The following is a 27898-nucleotide window of genomic DNA, read 5'->3' as shown; positions in this document are numbered from 1 at the left end:
TAGTGCTAATGAATTAGTTATCTCTGAAACACATCCTGGAGTTCATTGTAAATAAATACTGTTGCAATTTAAATATTGATTCAGGAATAAGTGCTTGAGATTGCGAAATATATTTTTAAAAATAATGCTGTTATTTGTGTTTCTTTATGGTGAATAAAAAAAGCTTTTGAGTTTGAATTTACTCATATGAGAGCTAAAAACTTTTACAATACACCCCCCCAAGAAAATATATTCAGAATTTTAAAAGGGAACACAGATATTAGAAGAAATATCAGATTCAGTCCAGATTAATCACAGAATGAATCTGATAACTGTTCTTTCACAAATCATGCTATTTCTGAAATCTAATTATTATTAATGCCAACATGCCATATTTTTAATGGAAATTCTTTTAACATTTTAAAATTCTTCCATCATCCATACTTCATACAATAAACCCATAAATGTGGAAGCATTTTTAACATGCCATTATTTAGAATGTTTTAATAATAAAAACATCTGAAATCAAGTTTTACTTATTCTTTCCTGTAACAGAGAGCTCACATATAACTTTAAAAGATATTTGCCGTACGAGAAATGGGGATGTTGAATCAAAGAATATTCTTAGTCTGTATATAATCTCTTTTATTAAAAAAGTATATCTTGAATTCATATTTTTGCTTTTTCAAGGTAGATTTTGCTCCTTCTTTTGGCATCTATTTTTCTTTTGCAAAATGAAAGACCGCAAAATATTTGCAAGTCATGGTTTCATAAGATATGACTATAAAAAGATAAGCAATGCAAATCCGATGCATCTTGTTTTCTGTACCTTTTTAAAATTTTTCTTTTGCCTTTACAGATTTACTTTCTTACACTCCCTCTAAAAATATTTTCTGTTTAAGAAGGGGAAAAAAATGGCTTGTGACAATTTGCATAATATGTTAATGTGGATATGCATCTAGACATCTGGATGGCATTTTAATATCTCATTCTCATTCAAGGAACTAGACCTCACACAGATGGTAGAGACAATTTTAAGAGCATTGTTGTAAACAAATAAGGCGTCCAGGAAACCAAACACACTCCAAGATAGGCTTTGCCGCCAAAGAAGCTTTTTAGTGAGATGTTTTGACTACAAGATTGTACAGCCCTTATCAGTCTCTGACAAAAGGAGAGTTACCAGCAGGCAGTTTTCCTATGCAAAAGAAGAGAACAAAAAATGTGCCACCAGTCATGAATTTTCAATTTTGAACATTGTAAATATTAAATATATTTTATACACATGTACAGAATATATGTGTGTATGTGTATATATATGCATGCATTCATGTGTACATGTAACATATACATGTGTGTATATACATACATACAAGCATATATTTTAATAAAGTAGACCTATACAATTTAACAATAAGTTGACCTCTTCCTCCCTTCTTTTCTTAGAAATAACTGGAGTCAAACCTTTGCATATTAAAAACACAGGACTCTGGAATTGTTTGGTCTACGTTTAAAACCCAATCCACCATTAACTAGCTTTGTTATTTGGGGCAGGTGACTCATTCTCTTGTATGTGTTTTGTCATCTGGGATAATAATCCTTGTGTCACAGGGTTGATAAAAACATTAAATGCATTAATTACACATCAAACGTTTAGCACATGCCAATGCATAGGTAGCACTCAATACATGTTAGTAGTTATCATTGTTTAATTTTTATTACTTTTTACTTTGCTTTATTTTTGAATCTGGCCATCTCTAACACAAAAACATTTGACTTGTTCTTTTATGTAGTAAGAAAAGATTTCTGGGTCTCCTGGGCTTGTGACAAGGACCCAGTCTCTGGATTCAGACAGACTGACCGTTATACTTGAGTATATCTCATACCAACTAGACTGTCATCAAAACTCTGTCAGAGTCAGCTTGCTTATATAGCAGAGGAAGCACAGTTCTGAATTCACTGGATTATTTTGCCCATGTGACAATGTACATGAAGTAAGTGCTTTTGGATGTGCCTATTTTTAGGTCACATGTCTTTTTACTGAGATTTGCATGGTGACTTTTACCCAAAGGATTGCACATCCAGCAGCCATATTTCTCCTTTCTCTATTTCTCTGATACTCATTGATTAATTTGAATTAATTTGAACCAATTAAGATTTGGGATTCTGAAGTGTTTGGCTGAGCTTTTAAGACAAGGATGTTGCATTTGAGGAGCTCGCTGTCATGTTTGTCCTTAATTATGCCAAAAGAAGTAACAGTTTCTCAGGATAGACAGCCAGAAAAGGAGTTAGAGGGGTGAACGTCCATCTAGAAGAGAGAGAAGACACTCAGCATGGAACAGAGAAAAGATAGAGTGCCTTTTCTTGGGTTCCATATAACTTCCTTTTCTTCAATTCCATGGCACATCTTAGATTCATTGAAATTGACTTTTGTATTCATCTTGTATGTGATAGGTTTCTTTCATATACCTAAACTATCCCAGATTAAGCTGACAAGTACCTAGATCATTGGTGGGACAGTGTATTCATTTAGCCTATGTTGTCTATAGAACACTAGTGAGCATTAGCAGATTGCATACTGTAAATCCGTTTTGAAGACCACATCTATTGTGAAATTTGGAAATGAACTGACAAACCAGGGAATGAAAAGAGCAGGGATGGCAAATCTTTGGTATACCCTTGACAGACTTCACTAATCAATCATAGCTTCTTTTCCCTTGAATACAGAGAAAGTCTTGGAATGCTTTTCATTGAATGATGTCATGAAGGCACTCAATTTCATTGAGAAGTGTGGGATGTAGTATGAGAAATAAGTCAAAGCAAGTGGTTTAGAACTAACCCTGGGAATAACTTTCTCAACGGGCTGTATATTCCATGTGATACATAGGACAAGTATAGTGTCTTAAAGGAGATGTACAAAATGAACACAAAGGATGCAAAAAATGTTTTACATTGTTCATGTTTTTAAGCGACTAAGTGAGATCTGAATGAAAAGGCAAGTTCATAAAAGCAAAACAATACAAGACACATCGTATTTTATTAGGGGCCAAGTAAATTTAACAGATAATGAGAGCAATAAGATGTAAGAGGTCATGGGTGCAGCGCACCAGCATGGCACATGTATACATATGTAACTTACCTGCACGTTGCGCACATGTACCATAGAGCCTAAAGTATAATAATAATAATAATAATAATAATAATAAAAGAAAAAAAATAAAAAATAAAAAAAAGATGTAAGAGGTCATGTGCCCTGAGGACTTGGAGGCTGGCCAGGGCTGATAGGTTGGGGGGAGAGCATTATAAATGTATGCATGGGCACCAACGAGCAAGCCAAGTTGTCTGGAGCAGACATTCATACCGGAAAACAATGGGAAATAGAATTGACAGACCAAACAGGAAATAAGCTGTGAAAATCCTTGAATCCATACTAAGAAATGAGGACATTTGTAGGCAATGGAGAACATTTGGAGAGTTCAAATATGTAATTGTGGATATCAGAACTGAGGGGGATCCTAAGAGATCAGTTGGCCTAGCCCATTGCCTTAATGCAGGTGTGTTCATATTATTTTACTTGATAGAAATAGCTGATTATTTATGCTCAAAAGGGAATTTCTCATAATAGTAAGGGGAGAAGAGATGGCTTAGTTCTTTATTGAAGTTTACATGATTATATTAGTATATTGTAGTTTATTGCATATATAAGATCAGTACACACTTAGAGCAGGGTTTCTCAACCTCAGCACTTTTGCCATTTTGGACTGGAAATTCTTTTTTGAGGCAAGAGGAGTCTGAATTATAGGATGTTTAGAAGCTTCCCTGGCCTCTATCTCTAGATGCCAATAGTACCTGTACGTCTAGTTGTGACAGCCAAAAGTGCATCTAGATGTTACTAAATGTCCTCTGTGGTTCAAGATGCTTTTTTCAGACATTACTAAAAGTCCTCTGTACATTACAGTTATCTCTGGTGGAGAATCACTGACTTGGAGCAAGAATTTCTTTTTTAAAATTGAAATAGAGAAAGCACTTGCATAGAGTTCAAAACAGAATATTGACATATAATTAGGTAGTGATTTGCAGGATAAGTTAGAGAAGGTAGAAATGGGAGGCAATGAGAATATGCAAAAATGATCATGTCAGTCTAGAAATGAATAGATGGACTTATAAGCTAGAGCTCTGTGGCTCTGATAGTAATAGAGGCACTGATAGTAATAGAATAGCAGCAGTTGTAATGGTAGTAGAAGCAGCATTAATTGTGTACTCATAAAAGTACTTCTCACAATTACCTTTAGAAATGTTTGCTACTATAGTTATCCCCATACTGCCGATGAGGAAGCTGAGGTTTAGTGGTCACCCATGGCAATGGTTGGGATTCCAACTCAAATCTGTCTTGCTTCCAACACTTTCTATTGCTTCATCTCTGAAACAGGTTTTGCATTGCAAGTGGTTGATAGGAAAAAGCAGTCTGAATGGTCACACTCTCTGTTGTTTGTTACATTATACCATCCTTCCCAAAATTTCACTCTTTATTTAGAGATGTGAACAAAAATTGTTCCCCTTAAGAATGGCACAGGCTGGTACAAGACTTAGAGCACCATCTGCTCTGGTTTTTTGGATACTGCCACATTACATTAATTAGTAGAGAGAGAGCATTCACATGCATAATGTGCCTATTTTTCAAAAGCATATTTTACATGGTTCTGTCTTTTCCTTAAAAATTCATTGCAAAGCTAAGAGTGTGTTTATCACATAAATACAGCCAAACTATGGCATAAGGGAGCTTTAAGAAGATAGACAAAAGAAGTTACAAATTTTAGACATTATAAAATATTTGTTACTGATATTATGCTATGTTTTTCATGCTATCTTAAAGACTTTTTATAGATATTATTCTATGCTCACAACTAGATTTTGCAATTGCAGTATGCCCATGAATGGAGGAAACCCCCAGTTAACTTGGTAACTAATTAGCTTCTTTTGTGAAATGTCCAAGCTGCTAATTTCTGTCCTTTTATTTTAAAATAGAACACCTTTTGTTTATTTCTCTGAGACACAGATTTCTCCTACAACTCCAAGTAGGAGAAATAAAAGGAGAAAAACTCCAGAAAGAACTGTTTGGAGTTGGTTAGAAGATTGTCCAGATGATCTTTATTTTAATGTTGGGAAAATATAGATGCCTATCTTGGAATCAGCAAATAAATTATACTCATATTAAATTTCATTCTAAATTTCTGACTTTAGGGTTTATTTTATATATATAATATATTATATGTATAAATAAAATTTTATATATGTATATCAGTAAACATATGAACCCATGCATAGGACATAAAAACTAGGTTCAAGTAAGAACTCAGTTTACTTTGTTTCTCTGAGCTGTAGTTTCTCAATATGTGAGGTGGGAATAAAATAGGAACCTCACAGGCTGTTAAATGTGTCAATGAGAGAATGTATATAAAATGCTTACACAATGTCTAGCACAAACTATATTACATATGGTGACTCTTCTATAGTAACAGCTATTTACCAATCTCTGCAGTTGCCTTAATGGAATTATAACAAAACTGGACATGAAAGCCTATTGTAATTTCAGCTCAATGCCTAATATTTGTGGAAAAACATTATTTCAGCTTTTCTATGCACAGCATATTTTTCTCCACCAAACATCTGTGAAGGTGATTTTCATTTAACTATTTAATGGGTCAATAACCTCCCTTTATTTTCATATTCCATCTACATCATCAAAAAAGAAATTTTAATTACCCTTTGGATAAATAATCGGAATAAAATGGCATGAATCAAAACACAGGGTTTATGTATATTCTCTATGAAAAACAGAACTGAAAGGTTGTTAATAAATTTTACACCCATTAAGGAAGTGTGTGAGTCTACCTGGTAGAATTAAAGTATAGTTGAAACTATTGCTGTGGGATGAAATTATGCTCACTTTAATATTTCTGATATGTTTTCTTTGTACTAGAAAAAAACAGATATTTTAAAAATGCTGCATTTATCTTTATCTCTCTGTGCATATGAGGATTTCATACCTTATTTTCACTTGAGTTTCTTTGAACAATAAATACTTTGGAGGAGTGTATGCTATATTAGGAATTTATTAGATTTCATCAAGTGGCAGGTGGTTATGAATTTTGTTTCCAAAAAGGAGACCTGAGGGATATTCCATATTAAGGGTTTTATTCCCTTTTGGTGGAAACATGCAAATCATTTGTTTTTGCTGAAAAACATCTATGACATCTATGAAACATTTCTTTCATTATTTCCCTTGGGAATGGCAGCTCTCTATTATTCATAGTTGTAAATGCAATTGACATTTTGAAGTTTATGTTCATGGGAATAAGATTTTTTTTGGACATTTTAGTGACGCCAAGCCCAGGAAAATCTAGTTATTTTTTGCAATACACATGTATATACAGTATGTTAATTGGAGTAACAGAGATGGCCATTTCAAATTTGGCTCTGTTATTCATCTTTTTTTTAGAGGCAAAGAGTGTTGGTAAGCGAATTTAACCAGAAGAGCAGTAGATTCTTTTGAAATAATGACATAGTGGAAAATAAAAACACATATACACCAAGAAACACTTTGTGAACTAAAATATGATTAAATTTAATCTATTGCCATGAAGTAGAAAATGTTCAAAACAAGGAAGACTGTGTACTTTCAGCTAAACTGAAAATAAAATGACAACAAAAAAGCAGGACTCTCCACAATTCAAGACTTGCTGCTTCTATGATGCCCCAGTCTTGATTATTTACCCCTGCTATATGAATGAGTGTTAACACTGATGTATTACACCTAAAAGATTGGAAGAGCACCTTTGATTCCATTCCAGTCCACCATGTCATGCTAGAATCAGGACATCTGCCCTCCATAGTAAATCTCCATAAAATTTTTCTGGAGAGAAAAGAATCCTCTACATACGAGGTAGAGATGTGAATCAGACAAGTGCTTAAATGCATGATTCATCTAACTGCCTCTGAATAATTGGTTAACTTCAGCCACCTGTATTTATAAGCATGTAGGTGTTCAATACCACCACACACTCTCCACAAACAACTGCCCAGGGTTGCCAAAAAATAATTGCGTGGTGGCAAAACGTGCTGCTTGAACAGTGCCAAGGTAAAGGATAAAAACCAGGAACCACATTATAAGGAAGTGAAGACTGTATTATACTAGGAATTCCACCTTAGAGTCCAGTCTGACCATCTGAATCTGAATCGGACTATAGTGGATGGACTGATGCTACCCTGGAGACTTACTTCCCTAACTTTGTTTCCCCAGGCCCTAATATAAACCCCAGGAAAACAGGCACACAGCTGTATGCATTTGGCAGATTACTATCCATTTCGTTGTTCAGTGGTTCCGGAAAGGCACCGAATGCAACTCTAGCCTGGAAGCATTTGGAAAAATGATACTGTTCATGATATCTTTGTTTTTTCCTGAGTGACAGTTGAAGGTGACTTTCCTTTGTACAGTTCTGCCTGCCGTTAGCAATTTTCCAAAATTAAATACCATATTTTGTGTTTGATAGACACAGCTGTGTCTGTTACCAAGGGCAAGCCCACCTGCACAACACTCTGTGTTCGTTTATATACTGAGAACTTTATTTAGAACCCAGTTTTACAGAAAAAAATCAAGTTGGGTGAACCAATTTTGAGGGCAATGAATTCTTGAATTCTACTTTTGGGTTATGAAAAGGGCAAATTTATTTGCTTCTGATAGAAATAATATAGGCCTAGTGGATATCTTAGCAGTGCAGAAAATAGGATGTACCATCTACCTATATTAACCATGTGTGCATTAATTTCTGAATCTGGTTTTAAAAACTCCATTGTGTTCTAAACCTGATAGTTTGGAAAGTTGTAAGACCGAGTCTAGAGACTCATGTTAAAATTCCAAATTTTGGTGCAAGAGGAATAGCTCTCATTTTTGCCCAAGCCACTTTATTTTTCAATGTCTTCATTATTTTATCTGCCAATTGAACCCATCAGAGTAGAGGAATGCCCAGAATTATTTGAAGCTCTGAAAATTCTACATTTTGGGCTAGAGAAATGGAATATATGAATTCTACCAATTAAGACACCAACTCTTCAGGCAAAATTAATTTAATACTTGGGGTATGATGGGTTGACCCTGAATATTTACAAGATACTAACATTGGAAAATGTTAAGAGTGTGTCACATGGGACAAGAGTCTGTTAAGGTGTTCTACAAGAATGGGAGGTTGTGTGGTTAAACATTTGGCATGCTTGGCACGTTTTTTCCCTCTTCCTGGAGAGTTATAGTTTGCATTCACATTTAAAGGATCTGAGAAATCCTGCAGAAAAGAAAATTATGTAGCTTTGTTTAACCCAATGTTTCTCAAACTTAGTGGACTTTATGCATTCGACATCTTTCCTTTGCTCTTCCAAATTACTCTTCAGCCTTCCCTACCTTGCTCTGTGTTCATGAAACTGACGTGTGTGAGTTCTAACTTGGAGTTTTCTTTCTACTGGCTCCTGGTTGTTTGGCTGTCAAGAGAAACTTCTGGAGGAATGAGGGCAGGAAAAGGTATCTGAGGAAGAGAGAAGTAAGGTACTTGGGTACTTGTTTCCCTGGCTTCCTCTCTCCAAGCTGACTGCATCTGCCCACCAGAGGTCACATTTCTTGTCAAGTGTTCTCTCCACACAGTTTTCCCTCCAGATTCCTGCAAACTCTTATTTCCCTCCATCCTTTCAGGCATAGTCTGTAGGTTACTGCCTTCCTTTTCAATTTTCCTATAACCTGCCCACATCTATTCAAATAGTGCTTGTTTTAGACATTCCTCAAATTACCAAATTTAAGTGTCATCTTTTTTCTGCAGGAAGTCTGAGTGATACATACACATAGTATCTTTTTTACCTTGCTGATGCATGTCATTTTTATGGAAAAACAAATTGCTATATTTAAAGTGAGGAAAATTATTTTGGTATCAAAGTGTCTGAAACACTGTTGTTGCTTGACTTGCTAACTATAATTGTCCGACCCCTTCTCCATGTGTAGATATATCCTAAAACCAAGTCAGTAAAAACAGGTCCTTCTGAGTCCTGTCTGAGTTTATTTTACCATTGTCAGCTTTCTTTTTGCTCTCAGTGGGCCCATGAGTGATAACTATCTCCACAGTTAGACATCAGTAAGCCATGCCATTTACCTGATTTGTCAACAGACATTTGTGAAGCATGTTTGTGTGTGTATGGCATTGAACTAGATGCTGAGAATAAAAAGGTAGAGAAAGATTAACATGATTCCCAGGGTATCCAAAGCGGCCTGTATTCCCACCAATACAACAATAATAAAATGTGAATACCAATAATAAATGTAATAATACCTAACACTTACATAGCTCTGAGTACAATAAGACATTTATATAGTGTGAGTGCTTTATCTGTATTAACTCATTCAATCTTCCCAACAACCTTATGAAAAGCTACTGTTATTATCTCTATTTGACAAATAAGAAAAATATGACAAAGTCAGGCTAGATGAGTCTGTTCATGTTCACATGTAATTAAGTGGTGGGAGTGGATTTTTAGTCCATGTAGTCTGGTCACAGAGAAGGTATAATTAAAAAATGACAAGGAGAGGTGCAATAGGAGGGCTTGACTCAATTGAGATCCAAAGGGCAAAAAAGTAAAGAGAGAAGAGTGTTTCAGAAGGGAGGAACTTGTGCAAAGGTACTCTTAAATTGTCTTGACACTATCATCAGAGCAGACGATATATAAAAAGGCCAGTCAAAATGGAGTTGTTAAGAGGTGATCTATACAAATACATCAGTTAAGTACATGCACTCATATGTTCTTTGCTGTGCTATTCACAATAACAAAGACATGAACTCAACCTAGGTATCCATTAGTGGTGGATTAGATAAAGAAAATGTGGTACATATAGGTACCAAGGAACACTATGCAGTCATAATAAAGAATCAAATTATGTCCTTTTAAGCAACATGGATTAAGCTGAAGTCCATAATCCTAAGTGAATTAATGTAGAAACAGAAAACCAAATACCACATGTTCTCACTAATGAGTAAGAGCTGGACATTGAGTTTACATGTGCATGTAGATGGAAGCAATAGACACCGGGGACTAAAAGAGGGGAGAGAGAGGTGGGGAAGGGTTGAAAAACTACCTTTTGGATCCTGTGCTAACTACCTGGATGACAGGATCCATACCCCCAAACTCAGGATTATGCAGTATACCTATGTAACAAACCTGCACATGTATGTATCCCCCATATCTAAAATAAACCCTAAAATTTAATTAAAAAATAAATTTAAAAAAACTGAAAAAATATATCAGTCATTGACTTTATTGCCCTGATACGTAGCAATGGCAACTTCACATGTTGGGAAATGGCTACAGACCTTCAACTTAAAACTTTGATTGTCAACCTTTGGTGTTTGCAGGATACTTAAAAAAAACTGGATTATTTAATGACATTCTTGATGGAATTAAAGTATAAAAAAGTTGTAGAATATTGAAAATATATTTCCATACTTATTGAATTAGTTGTTTTTTATTTGAGGAGAACCAAAAAACTCCTTACAGTCCTGACCATATTCTCTGATACAGTCATAATGCAAATTTCTTACAATTTCTGGCATATAGGGCATCTTTCTTTAACACTAGCATGCCTTTACATGAAGCCTTATCACTTCTTTGCAGCAACTTGTTCCTCAACTCACTGAGTGTGCAGTGTTCTGCCAGAGACATCACTGTAGGAGTATGTCGTGTCAAATGTAGCAAAAATTGTTTTTATATGCTATCACTTATAAAGTGCTTTTGAGGACTGTTTTTTGCTTCCCTGAGAATGCTGACAAGCAGAGTAAACTAAGTGCTCCAATTTCTAGGTTCAGAAAATTACCCATTTTAGTCAGCTTCTGCAGGGCCTTCTAGGAAAGGGCACAGCAAAAACACCACTTCTGAAAACCCCAATCCCCTGGACCACATCTAGAGGACTACAGAAGGTAAGAGAGAGAATTCTCAAAGTTGTAGTTATCCATAATCCTACCCCTTCTTATCAAGAGGAGGAGAAAGGCATTGAACTCTCTCTCATCCCTGCCTTTTACAGATGGTCCTGGAATATGGAGAAAAGGAAAGGAGAAAAAGGGCTAAGGTGCCAGAGGAAATTCCCAAAGCAGCGTGCATTCCCTCATAAATCAAATGTATAACATGGAACTCACCTGACACTTATATCATCTTTTCAGTGCTCCAATGGTCATACCCACAAAGAAAAGGGATCCAGGCAACAAGAGGATGGAGGGTAGATTGGTCTTGGACTAGGAGTATAGGACAAGGTGATATTGAAGACTTTGAGACAAGAGTGTACATTTTAGTTATTGAATTACATCACAGAAATAATCACACCAGCCTATATTTTTCACCAAAAATGAATGAAAAGAAAATTATGTCTGTTCTAGGCAGATGGAGGTCAAAGGCTGCTCTATATCCAGATTCTTGATCTATATCAAGATTCATGTTTGTGCATAGCTTTATTGAAACTCTTGGCTCAAATTGACTTACTTCCCTAATATCAAAATTTGAGAGCCCGTTTGTAAAATGGCTTAGTGTAATGCACTGTGGATGATCAATCAAGAGTCACTAGTCTATGTTCTTATTGGAGAAAACAATAGTATTGCTTATCTGTGTACAACTCTGTGTAGAAATTTCACTTAGACATGAATGCTAAGAAAAACTACAATCCTTTCCAAGCAATAGACATATCCTTTTATGTTTCATAAAATTATCTCTTTATCTGGGATAGTAGAAGTTTTTATTCAGGCTCGCTTAATGCTTTCTCAAAGCTATGGTTATGTTTAACATATTTGCTTTATTTCTATTCCAATGCCTTTGTCATATTTTATGTTAACATTTTGTGTTGAATTATCTAGTCTATCTACCCTATCTATCTATCTATCTATCCATCTGTCTATCTATCTATCTATCTATTTTATTATACCAAAATCTTCCTGCAAGTGTTGATGTGTAAATAAATTTGATAATGTTTATTAGGTAACCTTCATTTGTAATTGATTTGCTCATCTGTTATCCATAGAACTTGGAAACATATTTGTAGATAAAAGTTACAGATGTATAGATAGATTGATAGAGAGATAATGCAGTTATATAAAAGTATATATATTAAATTTTAACCATGTAAATATGTAACCAGACATATACAGATTTTAGTAAATTTCTTTTGACTTTTTATTTTTAAATGTGAACAAAAATAGTTGGTGATGATGGTGTCTGAGTCTGTGGTCCCAATTATAATCTCACAACTCCAAGTTCCCAACACAGTTGGAAACATCATTTATCTACCGAATTCTTCTGTTAGTGTTTTTCTCCCAGGGAAGCAGAGAAAATAAAGAGTTTTCTGCTTTTAATGTTTCTGCTTTTTATGTTTGTCACAGTGCTGTGCTTTTAGCAAACACCCTGATACACTAAAAGTTTGCTTTTTATTTAACCTTAAAAATTTCTTGGTAAGCTTGTCCTAAAAACTTGACCCAGAATTATACAAATGCCAGTCAAACATCTATTTGTGCATCTCTTTTTTTTCACTTCAACTGAAAATATACTTTCTCTAAAATGTACATTTGCAATAGGAATATATTACTGATGGTGGAAATAAATTTCCATGTAAATTCATATTGTCTTTCTACATAGTGAAATGACAGCTTTTTGGAAGTCACATGCACACAGCTCCCCAGGGAATCTCACATCTATTATCCATTTCATGCATTGTGAGGCTTTTATGTCAATGTCCATACCCTTCATTTTAGATAGATCTATCAGTCTCTCGGTACTACCCATGCACTTTGGATCACCCAGAGGTTTATCTAAGACTCCTCCTGAGTAGATGACATACTAATATGTGACCAGTAATTGAATTTTTGACATATGCAAAAATGTTGTAAAATAGATAAGACAGAAAGTGCCATAAATAGATAACTAAAAGAAGAGAACAGATGGCCTCTTTGTGAAGATGTTTGGATAAAGCCAAAAAATGACAAACAGATGGTTTATACGTATGGGGTAGGTTGACAATGGAACCTGAAGCTGGTGGGGCATAATGCACAGAGCTCCGACTTTTCCTAAAAAACCTGAAGTTTGGACTATAAGAGGAAAGTATTACAGACTACATAAAAACATAGACAATTGCTGAGGAGAGCTTTACTTCCAACTATGTGGTCAATTTTGGAATAGGTGTGGTGTGGTGCTGAAAAAATGTATATTCTGTTGATTTGGGGTGGAGAGTTCTGTAGATGTCTATTAGTTCCACTTGGTGCAGAGCTGAGTTCAATTCCTGGGTATCCTTGTTAACTTTCTGGCTCGTTGATCTGTCTAATGTTGACAGTGGGTTGTTAAAGTCTCCCTTTATTATTGTGTGGGAGTCTAAGTCTCTTTGTAGGTCACTCAGGACTTGCTTTATGAATCTGGTTGCTCCTGTTTTGGGTGCATATATATTTAGGATAGTTAGCTCTTCTTGTTGAATTGATCCCTTTACCATATGTAATGGCCATCTTTGTCTCTTTTGATGTTTGTTGGTTTAAAGTCTGTTTTATCAGAGACTAGGATTGCCACCCCTGTCTTTTTTTGTTTTCCATTTGCTTGGTAGATCTTCCTCCATCCTTTTATTTTGAGCCTATGTGTGTCTGTGCATGTGAGATGGGTTTCCTGAATACAGCACACTGATGGGTCTTGACTCTTTATCCAATTTGCCAGTCTGTGTCTTTTAATTGGAGCATTTAGTCCATTTACATTTAAAGTCAATATTGTTATATGTGAATTTGATCCTGTCATTATGATGTTAGCTGGTTATTTTGCTCGTTAGTTGATGCAGTCTCTTCCTAGCCTCGATGGTCTTTACAATTTGGCATGATTTTGCAGTGGCTGGTACCGGTTGTTCCTTTCCATGTTTAGTGCTTCCTTCAGGAGCTCTTTTAGGGCAGGCCTGGTGGTGACAAAATCTCTCAGCATTTGCTTGTCTGTAAAGGATTTTATTTCTCCTTCACTTATGAAGCTTAGTTTGGCTGGATATGAAATTCTGGATTGAAAATTCTTTTCTTTAAGAATGTTGAATATTGGCCCCCACTCTCTTCTGGCTTGTAGAGTTTCTGCCGAGAGATCTGCTGTTAGTCTGATGGGCTTCCCTTTGCGGGTAACCCGACCTTTCTCTCTGGCTGCCCTTAACATTTTTTCCTTCACTTCAACTTTGGTGAATCTGACAATTATGCGTCTTGGAGTTGCTCTTCTCGAGGAGTATCTTTGTGGCATTCTCTGTATTTCCTGAATCTGAATGTTGGCCTGCCTTGCTAGATTGGGGAAGTTCTCCTGGATAATATCCTGCCGAGTGTTTTCCAACTTGGTTCCATTCTCCCCGTCACTTTCAGGTACACCAATCAGACATAGATTTGGTCTTTTCACATAGTCCCATATTTCTTGGAGGCTTTGTTCATTTCTTTTTATTCTTTTTTCTCTAAACTTCCCTTCTCGCTTCATTTCATTCATTTCATCTTCCAGGGCTGACACCCTTTCTTCCATTTGATCGCATCAGCTCCTGAGGCTTCTGCATTCTTCACGTAGTTCTCAAGCCTTGGCTTTCAGCTCCATCAGCTCCTTTAAGCACTTCTCTGTATTGGTTATTCTAGTTATACGTTCATCTAAATTTTTTGCAAAGTTTTCAACTTCTTTGCCTTTGCTTTGAATTTCCTCCTGTAGCTCGGAGTACTTTGATCGTCCGAAGCCTTCTTCTCTCGACTCGTCAAAGTCATTCTCCATCCAGCTTTGTTCCGTTGCTGGTGAGGAGCTGTGTTCCTTTGGAGGAGGAGAGGCGCTGTGCTTTTTAGAGTTTCCAGTTTTTCTGCTCTGTTTTTTCCCCATCTTTGTGGTTTTATCTACTTTTGGTCTTTGATGATGGTGATGTACAGATGGGATTTTGGTGTGGATGTCCTTTCTGTTTGTTAGTTTTCCTTCTAACAGACAGGACCGTCAGCTGCAGGTCTGTTGGAGTTTGCTAGAGGTCCACTCCAGACTCTGTTTGCCTGGGTACCAGCAGTGGTGGCTGCAGAACAGCGGATTTTCGTGAACCGCAAATGCTGCTGTCTGATCGTTCCTCTGGAAGTTTTGTCTCAGAGGATTACCCGGCCGTGTGAGGTGTCAGTCTGCCCCTGCTGGGGGGTGCCTCCCAGTTAGGCTGCTCGGGGGTCAGGGGTCAGGGACCCACTTGAGGAGGCAGTCTCCCCATTCTCAGATCTCCAGCTGCATGCTGGGAAAACCACTGCTCTCTTCAAAGCTGTCAGACAGGGACATTTAAGTCTGCAGAGGTTACTGCTGTCTTTTTGTTTGTCTGTGCCCTGCCCCCAGAGGTGGAGCCTACAGAGGCAGGCAGTATGGCACACTCAATTCATCTTCCTGGAAACCTCCATTTACATTTTATTGTTCACTCCAGAAGTAAATAACTTACATTCAACTATTGAGAAAAATTTTAAATGTGAGGACTACAGGGTAGATAAACTTCAAATATCTCAACTGGTACCCAGCTAAGTTCATGTGGACTTAGGATTAATTTTTTTTTTTTTTTTTACAATATTGGCTTTGCCTTGTTTTATTTGCTTTAGAAATGAAATCTTAAGAACGTTGAAAATATGCTGGCTTATTTCTCCCTATAGAAATATATTACTAGTTATTTCTACTCGTATGAAATATATAGGGTTTCTACTTGTATAAAATATATAGGGTTTTTTTTGTTGTTTGTTTGTTTGTTTTTTAGAACAAATGGAGTCAATGAGCTCTCTCTTCTTTTAGGTAGCACTTTCCATGTTGAATAATTCTCAACACAAGGAAACAAACCTGTTTTCTTTTTAAAAATAATTACACAAGCAGGTCTTGAAAAATTTAGCTTACACAATGCAGTATTATGTAGATTTAAATGTGTCCTCATCCTGCCCACTGCTCTCTTATATTTATTTTAAATTACCATTCTATTCTGATTTTTGTTTAGTGGTAATCATTGCTATCATTTCCACATACATTATATTCTGTCATTTTCTCTGACTTTACTTGTGTATACACATGTCCAAATTCATATATATGGATTTTATTAAAACCATAATTTAATAATTTTGTTTACATGCTTTTTTTCTGTTAACAATAGCTTAGGTTTTATACAGATATCCCTCTCATTTTGATTAAGAGCTCCGTAACGTTTCATAGAATGAAAGTACCATAATAGCTTATTCCATTAAAAAATCTGTTACTCACTATGCTTCATCATGCATACATGAAGATATATATTTATGGTCATGTGTAGAAAAATAAAAGCAGAAATATTAAGTGAAATTAAAAATATATAACCTTTACCAGATTTCTAATAGATGCTAGCAAATTGCATTTAACAAATTATTTTCTCTCCAAGACTGTAGGAAAATGACATAACCCCGTCCCCTACCAGAAATGAATATCAAATTAATCTTGATTTTACAAGTATTAGTATGCAGATATCATAAGGGTTGTTAGTTAATAACAACAACTGAGTATAATTTGAGCTGTTAGAAAATATTTTCTTATATCTAAGGTAAAATTTTCCCTTAATATTGATCTATTGGTCTTAGCTCGACTCTTGGTATCAAAGAGAAAATGCTTCCATTTTGTTTATGTCACAATTTTTCCACATACAAAGTAGTCACATGGTAAAAGACTGAATAGATTGCTAAAGCCCTACATAAAGAGCAACCCATATGTTACCTGTGTCTTCTATGGTTACTCACGTCAAAGAGATTTCAATAATATGGTGCAAATTTTAAGGGGTCACATTTATTTTTCCCAAGACCTGATCTATGTATTCGTGTTGCCTTCACAATTCAGGCAAGAAGGTTGCTACTCAGGGCTTTTCTTTATCCCCATTTCTCCCATCACCCCCCACCAGAAACTATATTGATTACACACACAGATCAAAATCACCAGGTTTTATTTCAGTTCTACTTTACTTGCCCTTTGGAGGCCAACCTCCCTTATTTCCACCCATCCTTTTTGTTTCTTCCTAGTTGCTGTCATTTTCTTTTCGTATTTTTTCTATTAATCTCCTTATCGTTCATGGTGTTTATCATGCTATTCCATTGTAATTAATGTCTCTGGGTTATGAAAGAGAGCAGATTTAACTTCTGTTTCGCTTAGATGTGCTTTATCCCTGAGTAACATGATGCGTGAAAGGATCGACTTGGGAGATTTGGAAGTGGAAATGAGACCCATAATTCTTTGCAGCAAATATGCCTGATTCTAAATTTGAAAACTCTTTTAGTTTAGATTCCAATTGTATCCTAAAATAAATTTAGGTTCGACAGACATTTTACTAAGTGTCTGCTTTGGGTCAGGTATAGCACCAGGAACTCTCACACTGTATTGTTATGTTAACAAAAGTTATTAAGTATATGAGAGTGAAACTGTGGAATGAAAACTGCATTTTGTATCAGAGAGAAAAGAAACAACTTACATTTTACATATTAAAATATAAAAAATCCAATATTTTACATGTGAATCCTGTGGGATTTCATACTGCTTGTATACATTAGCTCAAGTGATATTAATTGCAATATGGTGGAATACTAATAGTTTCATTTTTGCAGAAGAGAAAATCGAGTGTTACAGATGCTGACGTCCTTGCCACTATCCTACAGCTATTCAATGATATTACCAGGGCTAGGTTTCTGGTGTTTTTCTTTTTCACTGGCTTCCAAGAGACTGGCAAATTATTTCTTAGTTTTGATTGCCTTATCCCAGTAGTCTCCGTAATCAACAGAAGCAGCAACCGAGGTTCTCTACTTATATGTATGCATAGATTTGTATTTTTTTAATGAAATAAATATATTTTATTGAGTCTTTCCAAAATCTTTGTAATTTTCCTTAATAAATCAGGAAAGAAAGCATTGTGACTTTTTTTTTCCAATATAATCCTGTATTTCCATGAAGATGGCTTCTTTCAGTGTTTATTTTGTTAAGCACATAGTCTATACATCTTTGTTAAATAAATGAATATGGAACTTCTATTTTTCATAAATAATTTTATGCATGGTTCCAAACTGACCTGTCTGTATATTTTTATCACCTCAGGCCGCAATATGTTGATAGTATTTATTGAGTATCCATTTGATTATAGCACCATATTTCCTGCATATATATTTTTATTCAATATTTGATACATTGGGAGAAAAAAGTGAATACATTAAAAGTACCGACTGTTTTATTTCTTCCAATATATCTTTTTCTATACTGATTTAGTTTATAGCCTTATAAATTCTAATAGCTACATTCTTTTTCATTCTCTTGATAAACTCTTTTGATTAAACATTTTGCAATTGTTGAACTTCATAGTTGAATTTTTTTTTTTTTTTTTTTTGGAGACGGAGTCTCGCTCTGTCGCCCAGGCTGGAGTGTAGTGGCATGTGGTGTGATCTCGGCTCACTGCAACCTCTGCCTCCCGTGTTCAAGCGATTCTCCTGCCTCAGCCTCCCGAGTAGCTGGGACTACAGGCCCCAGCCACCACGCCTGGCTAATTTTTGTATTTTTAGTGGAGACGCGGTTTCAACATATTGGCCAGGCTGGTCTCGAACTGCTGACCTCAAGTGATCTGCCTGCCTTGGCCTCCCAAAGTGCTGGGATTATAGGAGTGAGCCACCGCGCCCAGCCTCATAGTTGATTTTTTAAAGCAGGGACTCTAAGTTTGCATGTCAACTATAGTAAATGCATGTTACATACCCTTTTTCCATTTTTTTTTTTGCTTATTTTTAGTTTGTTATATGAAACCTGTTATTGATATAACCTCAAAAAACTTGCATGTGTCTAAAGTATGTTTACATATATTTACAGCAGTGGTACTGTCATTAAAGATTTTAGGGCAGAGGACAGTTTGTATCCTTATAGATACAATTACAAATATCTCTGTTCTTTCTTTTGTAACTACAAAATGCCTTCTGAAAGTAAAAGCATGGGTAATAGTTCTAAAGGCACTTTGATTATTTTTGGAATATCATTCCTGAATTGAGCTGTGTGCGATATCAAAGAATTGGGCTTTTCATTAGTCAGGATGTTTGTCCTCAATTGTTTCCTTAATGATGGTTCTTTCATTGCTGGAATTTCCTGTTTCTCCTGATGTATTTATTAACCATGAGTTGACTCATTCTGTTTTTGAGGTATGTTTCTTCTGCAGGAATAAGCTACATAGGTAATTAAGCCATTTTTCTAATTTGCCTTTTAAATATACACAATGTGTAACAACCCTTTTTTAATATTGCCACTTCAATTTTGCCTTTTGAAAATACCAATAATATTTTTCTCAACAATTTCTTAGTTTACTACAGGTTTTCTTTATTGTTTTATATTCTATTTTAGTAGTCATTGCTTTTTTTCTTTTATTTATATAATCATGTTTTTTTCATGATTATTAAAAAAGTAGTTTCTCTGGTATGGATATTTTTGGCAAATTTTGTTGTTTCTTTATTATTTTTTGTATTTCTTTTATTTAGATCTGACATCCCACCCTCGTTCCTCTTTTACTTTGTTCATAATTTTGAAGTCTCCCACTGAAACTTACTATTTTTTCTTTACTATATAACTTTTTTTTTTTTAATTTTTATTTTAAGTTTGGGGTGCATGTGCAGGTTCGTTGCAGAGGTAAACTTGTGTCGTGGGAGTTTGTTGTACAGATTATTTCACTATCTGGGTATTAAGCCTAGTACCCTGCAGAGTTATTTTTCTTGTTATTTTCTTGAGTATAAAAAGTGGTAAAATGTACTCCACTTATATGAATATTCCATGTCTTTCAACTTTAGTAGAATTTATGCTTATTAATAGCTTTCTTTTCCTATATCACTGGCAATGGAATAAAACCAAACATCTGTTTCTTTGTTGCTATCAGCATATTTAGGAATTGACAGAATCATTTGATTGAAAATTCTCTAAATATGATCACAGTACTTTATGGATTTTCATCTTTTTTTAACAACATAAGTATGGATTACATTTGCCTTATAATCATGTGTTTATGATTCAAGCAGATATACCAGTACTTAGATGGTTCTCAGGAGAGACTCCATTTCTCAGTCTAATGCTGGTACAGGGGAAAGGAATTTAAACTATTTTCAGAAAAAAAGGTTATCCAAACCGCGTGTCATGTTCTTTGCATTTATTCTAGTTTTAAGGTTCTTTGATATTTAACATGGAGATGTTACTACTTTTCTCACCAAGTTATAATAGAGGATGTTTAGGGTTGAATAAAATAATATATGTTAAACATTTTACTTTATGGTTTATATACTATTAGTATTACACTTATTTTATATATTGCCATTATCTTATCATGAAATAACAAAAATGTGGGGGGGGGTCTATTGATTTTGAGTTATGGTTTGCTAACTGCGTTGTCCTGAATGATTTCTCTGATCATGAAAAAGTACACAGTGGGTGGAATTGCAAACATCAATTTTTCTGGTAGTGTACACAGCCTTCTGTAAGTTAGGAAAATCCTTCAATAGTTATGGCCTTCAAACTCCCCTTCAAGACAGCTGTACAGTAGACTATTTCCATATTTCAATTTTCTCCCCATGAATTGTTCACATTAGTTTCTCAACCTAAAATGTCTTTTGGTGTGGTCTTATTTTTAATGTGAACTGGCTTAGAGGTCAGAGATTAATTGCCAATAATATTCCTGAAAAGAGTAGGAAACTAATTTTAAGTAAAACATTCCACTTAATCCAATAGGTCTTTATTCTTCATGAACCAAATGTCCTTTCTGAATAATATTTTTCCTACTCAGTTAGATATTTTGGTATGTCTTGTAGATACTTCAGTTTTAATATGGCCAAAAATATCTATCATTTCCTCTCTTCAAACTATTTCCCTCTATTATTCTTAATTTTGATTACTATAGCCATTATCTACATACTTTTTTGAAGCTTAAAACCTAAGAATTGCCATTGACAACTTCCTTTTTTCATTCCCATAATAAACTGTTCATTAAATCCTTTTGAATCGACTTCCAAATGCTTCTCAAATCCAACCTCTCCTCTCGTCTCCTTGCCTTTTGTCAATACTTCACTTCAGGCAAACTTTATCTATTCTCTGGCTTATAGCTGAACATCCTGACTTGTGTCCCTACTCTCAGTTGTTCCTTAATCTTTCATTCCTGGACATCTCATTAAATTCTCTACATAGTTCCCAAAGTTACCTACCCATTATATCATCATATCATTTTTAAAGGTTTAAAAGGTTTTTGATGCAATATCATTAACCATTAGAGAAAAACAAAGTAAAGCTACAATAACATGCCACTATACACTTAATAGAATGGGAAAAGTAAAACCATGCTGACAATATCAAGTTCTGATAAATATGTGGAACAACTGGATCTCTCCTGCATTGGTGGTGGGAATGTAAATCGATACATTTATTCTGAAAAACAGTTTGGCAGTCTTTTATAAAGTTAACCATATCTTTATCACATGACATAGAAATCACAATCTTTAGTGTTTATCTCAGAGAAATGGAAACTTACATTCACGAAAAACCAGAACACTAAAATGCATAGGAACTTTATTTGTAATAGCCCTAATCTGGAAAAACTCAATTGTCCTTCAATGAATGAATGAATAAACAAACTGTGGTACATCATTACAACAGAATACTACTCAGAAATGAAAAAGAATAAGCTATTAATAGACACAATAACTTGAATATATATTGAGGCTAAGTGGGAAAAAAGCCTATCTCAAAATGTTACTTACTGTGTGATTCTATTTATATAAAAGCCTAAATATGATGAAATGTAGTGATGGAGAACAGATCAGTGGTTATTAGGGGTTATGGTATGAGGAAGTGGAGGGTTGTGACTATTAAAAGATAAATTTCTTCATGGTGATAGAACAGTACTCTGTCTTGATTGTAGTGATACGCTAATCTATATATGTCATGGAATTTATAGAACTATATACTAAGGGAAGAAAAGATGACTGAAAAGTAGATGAAATCACAATACGATCTGTAGTCTAGTTAATAGCATACCTATATCAATTTTTTGGTTTGGATGAACTTCTTTGCTTACAAGTTTCTTTGGGAATCTCTGTACTATTTTAAAAACTTGTTTATCTTAAACTATTTCAAAATAAAATCTTATTCAAGGGAAAAAAATAAAGGCTTCTACTGATTCCTCAAGGCCAAGAGAGATAAAAATCAAATTTTTACCAAGACATATAATATGAATCCAAATTGTTTTTAAACTCTCTAATCATCACTCTTCTTCATTCTTGCAAGTAGTTCATATCTTAGCCATTGGGAAATCACGGATATGCACAGAATGCCTTCTTTCACCTCTCACTGACAAATTCCCAGTTATCTTTCAAAACATGGGCTAAACTATTCTTTGAGGATCTTCTCAAATCTCAAGTGCTGCTCCTACTCTGCTACTATAACACTTCATCATACATTTTTTGAGAAATTATCACAATCCATTGTTTTTTTTTTCTGTTTATGCATCAGTTTCTTTCTTTAGACAATGAACTGGACAGATGGTATAGCACTGTTCCAGGTTCCTCTCAGAGGAGACAATATAGCCTAATAACTTTACAAGCTCAATCTAAAACTAATTTTACAACCAAGCCCAAAATAAATTAATGTTTTGTATTAATCGAGCTGTTGCACTTTGACTTGGTTAATATAAATATTTTTATTTTCTTCCACCCACAAGGAATGTCTACTTTGCATTTTTGTTTCTGGTCTCCATATTCTTGCCATATTAGCAGAACATCAGTGTTTCAAATATATTTTTTAAAGCAAGCTTCATGGATCTAATAAACACTAATACCATCTGTGCTTTTCTATAGCCCAGGGAAATTTTATCTAGAGTTACAGGACATTTTTGAATAGAGTTAGAAATATATACAGTTCCCTTGGAGTCCATAACATTTTATTTCCCAAATATTATATTTGTGGCATCTAATACTTGCTGTTGTGTGCTATTATAGGCACAATTTTAAAAACATTTGTTTTATATATAAGCTCTTAGGTCATGATCTCAGGAAGTCATTTTAGATTATGTTGGTTTTGTATGATAGAATCACTTTCTAAAAGTGATAATAGTACAACATGACAGATAGTGGTAATTGACTATAGAAAACAAAAGCAGAAAAATATATTTGTATGAAGCAAAGCAAATTATGTATTAAGTCGGATGCCATAATTGTAATAATATGTTGAGATGCCTACTAATTCTAACCTCTTATTCAACCTAGTTTTTAAGGATTTTTTCCTATTCTTTTTATCGTCAGTAAGCCAAAGTCTGTTTCTCCTTCTGTAATAGCTTTTTGCTTTACTATAGACAGCATAGAGTAAATGCAGTAAGTTTTAATCAATACAATTAACATGATTCACAAACCTTCCAGTCACATCCTTGCCAAATTTCATACCCTGTATTACGAAGTTCTGCATGAAAAGCTTTGACTGTTTTTCTAATCCCATTGTATATCCTCCTTTTATGTAGTACACCCCAGACTTATTGGCCTTCTTCTTGTTCCTCCAACAATCCAGGCTTGCACTGGTTTGTGAACTTTAGCTGTTATCCCTCTTCAGGATGTAATGCCTCAAGATTTCACACACGACTTTTTCTGGTTTTTCAGATCTTAGTTTAAGCGTCACTTTCCCAGAGAGGCCTTTTCTGAGTATCCAACTTAAAGTAATCTTGTCATAGTGTGTGTGCCAATGCTGTCTTATAACAACTCACTAGGGTTTATGGTATACCTCTTTCCAACTATGTATTGAGTGATGTCGTATTAGTATATTTAAATCAGTCATGTTGGGAATGTTTTCATCACAGAAAATGGCAAAAACTCAGGGCTTGCTTTGTTCCTTTTAGAGAGCTGGTTATTAAACATTTGTCAGCATACCATTGCCTATATTGCCTATTAATATGTGACTCTTTATATTCTTTATATTTCTTGCAACCTTTAATTTCTCTTATGAAAACTCAATTCATATGCATCTATTTCTAGTAGAATATAAGTTTGATAAGAACCAATTCCCTGCTGTCTTGCCAGTGCCTAGAATACTGCTTTCCACATCATGAATGTACAGTCAGTATTTTTTGAATGAGTAAATTACTAGGCTAACCTATCTGTTATTCAGTTATGATGAGTTTATTAATATTTAATATACATTAGTTGATTTTTAAAATAAAACATCTATTCTTCTATGAATGATTTCCTTAAGTAACATTGGATATATATGTATGCTATATTATTAGTCTCTTTCAATTAGTCAGATGCCCATTTCAAGATAGCTCGTTAGATTTGCCTTATCCTAACATATAAACTTCACTCAGAAGAGAGAACTTTCAAATCCTTAAATCATCTAAGAAATCTCTCCAATTCTTTCATGTCAAGGTTAATAATTAAATGTTTAATATCTCTTTAAGCTATTAAGCTAGCAATAAAAATGCAATATTTTAACCCAATTTACTCGATTAAGGAACAATCCCAGATGTGATTTAACATGAAGAATTGCAGTGATCTGCAGTTCATTAAAATCTGAAAAAGAGAATTTTAAACATATTATGTAAAGAAGTTCGTTTACCTCTTTTCCATAAAGAAATATTATCTTCATTTTCCTTAAAGCATGTTGATTATCATTAGGTACTGGATATACCTATCATGAATTATTGCCTTTTTTCCCTGCAGAGCTGTGTACTGGTAGTTATTAAATAGCCCATTATCAACTGAAATTCAGATGCAGGTTTTATTCTCCTTTTTTCTGACTATATTTTTCTGCTAGTGTTTATTTATTTACTTATTTTCATTAAAATGACCATGACCTTGGTGTTAAAATCAGTAATGTATACAGAAAATTCATTTGGAATAGAATAGTTATAATTCAGTTCTGAAAATTTATGTTTATCAAAGTATAAAATATTTTTGTTGTAACTCTTTTAACTTTTCCTAAAGTGATGTGTGAGCATGATGTAATGTAGCAGAGGTCCAAATTTCCTTTAAGAATATTGCTTAGACCTTATATCATCTTCTAGCTTCACTATAAGCAAATTGAGAACTGCAATCATTTGATGGTTTTAGGACTTAACTAGAAAAGAAAATATTAAAAATCAGATGTCCTACACTGAGAGTTTTATCTTCTAAAGAACTATTTCATCTTTTATGTTAAGTACCTCCAAAGTATGATGTTGTTAACGTGAACACATATGTGCACAAATCAGAGCTGCGCCACAGCGCTGAGAAACTACATGTGGATCCTGAGACTCAGTTTAGCTGAAAAAGTACATCTGTGAGCAAATGGCATTGAATTGTATTGTTAAACATCTGATGAAGTGGTTCACCTTTTGTTTTTAGGTCCACATTTGCTGAAATGTAACTCTTATCTCATGCACTGGAAGTGATGAACTTCACTAGGAAATCATCGTTCTTTCTGGTAAGTCACCACAGCACAAAACTGCAACGATTGTTTTGTAACTAGACTCTGATAGATGCTGTGGAGAATTTGACTACAAGTAAGAGGATCATTTACTACATGGCAAAAAAACAAATCATCTGTCTTAGAAAGGTTAAAATTTACACGGATAATAAAGAAAGGAAGAAGAAGAAGAGTGATAAATTAGTGAGAAAATAACAGTAACTGTAATTATAGCAATATGCTTAAATGAAAGAGAAAAATATGGCAGAAGCATTTATTGATTTGAGATTGTAATTTTTTTAAATAAAAAAGCTTAGTCTGGATTCCAACTTGTATATAAAATTAGGAGCAAAGGTATGATTAATATGTTCATGGAATATAGTTATCAAGAGACCACAGACATTTGTGTATGGAGGACACAGAAAGGAGAGAACTTGCTAACAGGAATCCCATTAAAGAAGCTTCAGAATTTGAAGATCAGCAAAGAGAAGGAAGAGATGAGAATGAAAGGCTTTATGAAGAAATGAAATGACAATAATTGCATTTATTGATGTATCTGTATTTAAACATGAGTATATTTATTTATATTTGAACATAACTGAGTTTTCTAGCAAAATTAATAAGGATTATGCTACAGGCATACTCAGTTATGATCTTAGAGGGATTCTGAGAACTCTTTGACAGGTTATTTACTTATAGTTTGTCAGTAGTTTCTAAACATTTTTGGATGCACATCTCTATAAGTCATAACATTTGAACAAGTAAACTTCAGTACTATATTTGTTTATTTATATGTACACAATTTTTCTAATATATAATTTAAAAATACCTACTAAAGTTGATGAGATAAGATAAATGTAAACAGAATTTTTAATAAATTATTTCTACCACAGCAGATCATTTTTGTATGCATCCCAATCTGGAGACTACACAGTTTGATTTGGTATTACTATTGATTTGAAATAGAGTTTTGTTTATTTATTTCATTGTTACAAAGAATAGGAAATACAACATAGAGGCTCCCCTCCTAGAATCAAACTAAGTTTAGCATATTATCAACAAATGCTTGCCTCTGAAAAAATACTAATCACTTCTTGTATTAATGAGACTTTATCCAATTTAATTTCATATATTGAATGAGGTTAGGCATTCATTAGAACAAGTCATGACAAGCTAACATTTGTATTTATTAATAGTACAGTAGATATTGATCTTTTTTTCTTCTGAACAACAGGCATTCTATTTTCTAACTATTCTTTCCTCATTTCATGTGATTTTGATGAGGCTATAAATCATAGGACCCCGCTCTTTCAGCTTAGTCTAATTTTGGCACAAAGTATGCATTTAATAACTGATAACAATTATTACTACTATTGTAATTATTACTATTATTGTAGTTATAGGCACTAATTGGGATTTGTTGAGAGTCCCATGTTTGCTCTATGGAATAAACCAAAAGTTGATCAACTCTTTCTGTAAAGGGCCAGATAGTATATGTTTTGGGCTTTGAGGACATTATGTTCTCTGCCATAACTACTTAACTCTGTCATTGTAACATAAAAGTAACCAGACAGTACATCAACGAATGAATGTGGTTTTGTTCCAATAAAACTTTAGCTGTGAATATGGAGGTGGGTTTGATTTAATTTGAGGGCCATAGTTTGCCAAACTCCAGAAAAAAGCATACAAAATTTACTGAATGCCAATCTGTACAAACGCATAACTAGTGTGTTAATACATAAATATGCATACAGTCATTCATTATATAATAATTTAGTTCAATAATGGTCTGCATATACCATGGTGGTTCCATAAGAATGTAATATCACATTATTACTGTACATTTTTTATTTTGACATGTTTATATACATAAATACCATTGTGTTACAATTGCCTGCAGTATTTGGAACAATCACAAGCTATACAGGCTTAAAGCCAAGAGCAATAGGCTCTATACCACATAGCCTAGGTGTGTAGTAGGCTATACCATGCAGGTATACATAGAGCATAAGTACATTCTATGATGTTCACACAACAAATCACTTAAGGACTCATTTCAAACTATAAATAACTTTGAAGCATAAATAGTTGGTTGCTTTCTGGTATTTAAAATCAAGCCTACTTTTTAGGCTAAGAGATAGAAGAATAAGAAAATGCTGATTCCTTTCAATGTTTCTTCTGCTTTCATTATGAACTGAATGCTTGTATGCCCCCAACATTTATATGTTAAAGCCTAATTCCCAATGTGATGGCATTTAGAGGTAGATCCTTTGCAGGTAATTAGGTCATGAGAGTGGAGCACTCATTAGTGGTATTAGTGCCCTTATAAGAAGACACAGGATAGAGTTTGCTTCCTCTTTATTCTTTTCCACCATGTGAGGAAGGCATGGAAGAAGGTGATCATCAGAACCTAACCATGCTGACACCCTGCTTTCAGAATTTC

At 34.4% G+C, this 27898-nt stretch overlaps 1 long non-coding RNA gene across 1 annotated transcript in view; it reads left to right on the top strand.

Moving 5' to 3' along the window:
* LOC129056750 (uncharacterized) overlaps positions 1–27898 on the top strand; it is a 73347-nt gene that overhangs the window by 30960 nt on the left and 14489 nt on the right. The window contains exon 2 of the long non-coding RNA XR_008521376.2: positions 25395–25473. This is a non-coding gene — a long non-coding RNA (uncharacterized LOC129056750). The remainder of the gene's footprint in view (positions 1–25394; positions 25474–27898) is intronic.

Source organism: Pongo abelii, chromosome 2 (genome assembly GCF_028885655.2).
Source record: "Pongo abelii isolate AG06213 chromosome 2, NHGRI_mPonAbe1-v2.0_pri, whole genome shotgun sequence".
NCBI classification, from domain to species: domain Eukaryota; kingdom Metazoa; phylum Chordata; class Mammalia; order Primates; family Hominidae; genus Pongo; species Pongo abelii.
This window is presented reverse-complemented; position numbering and strand designations above follow the sequence as displayed.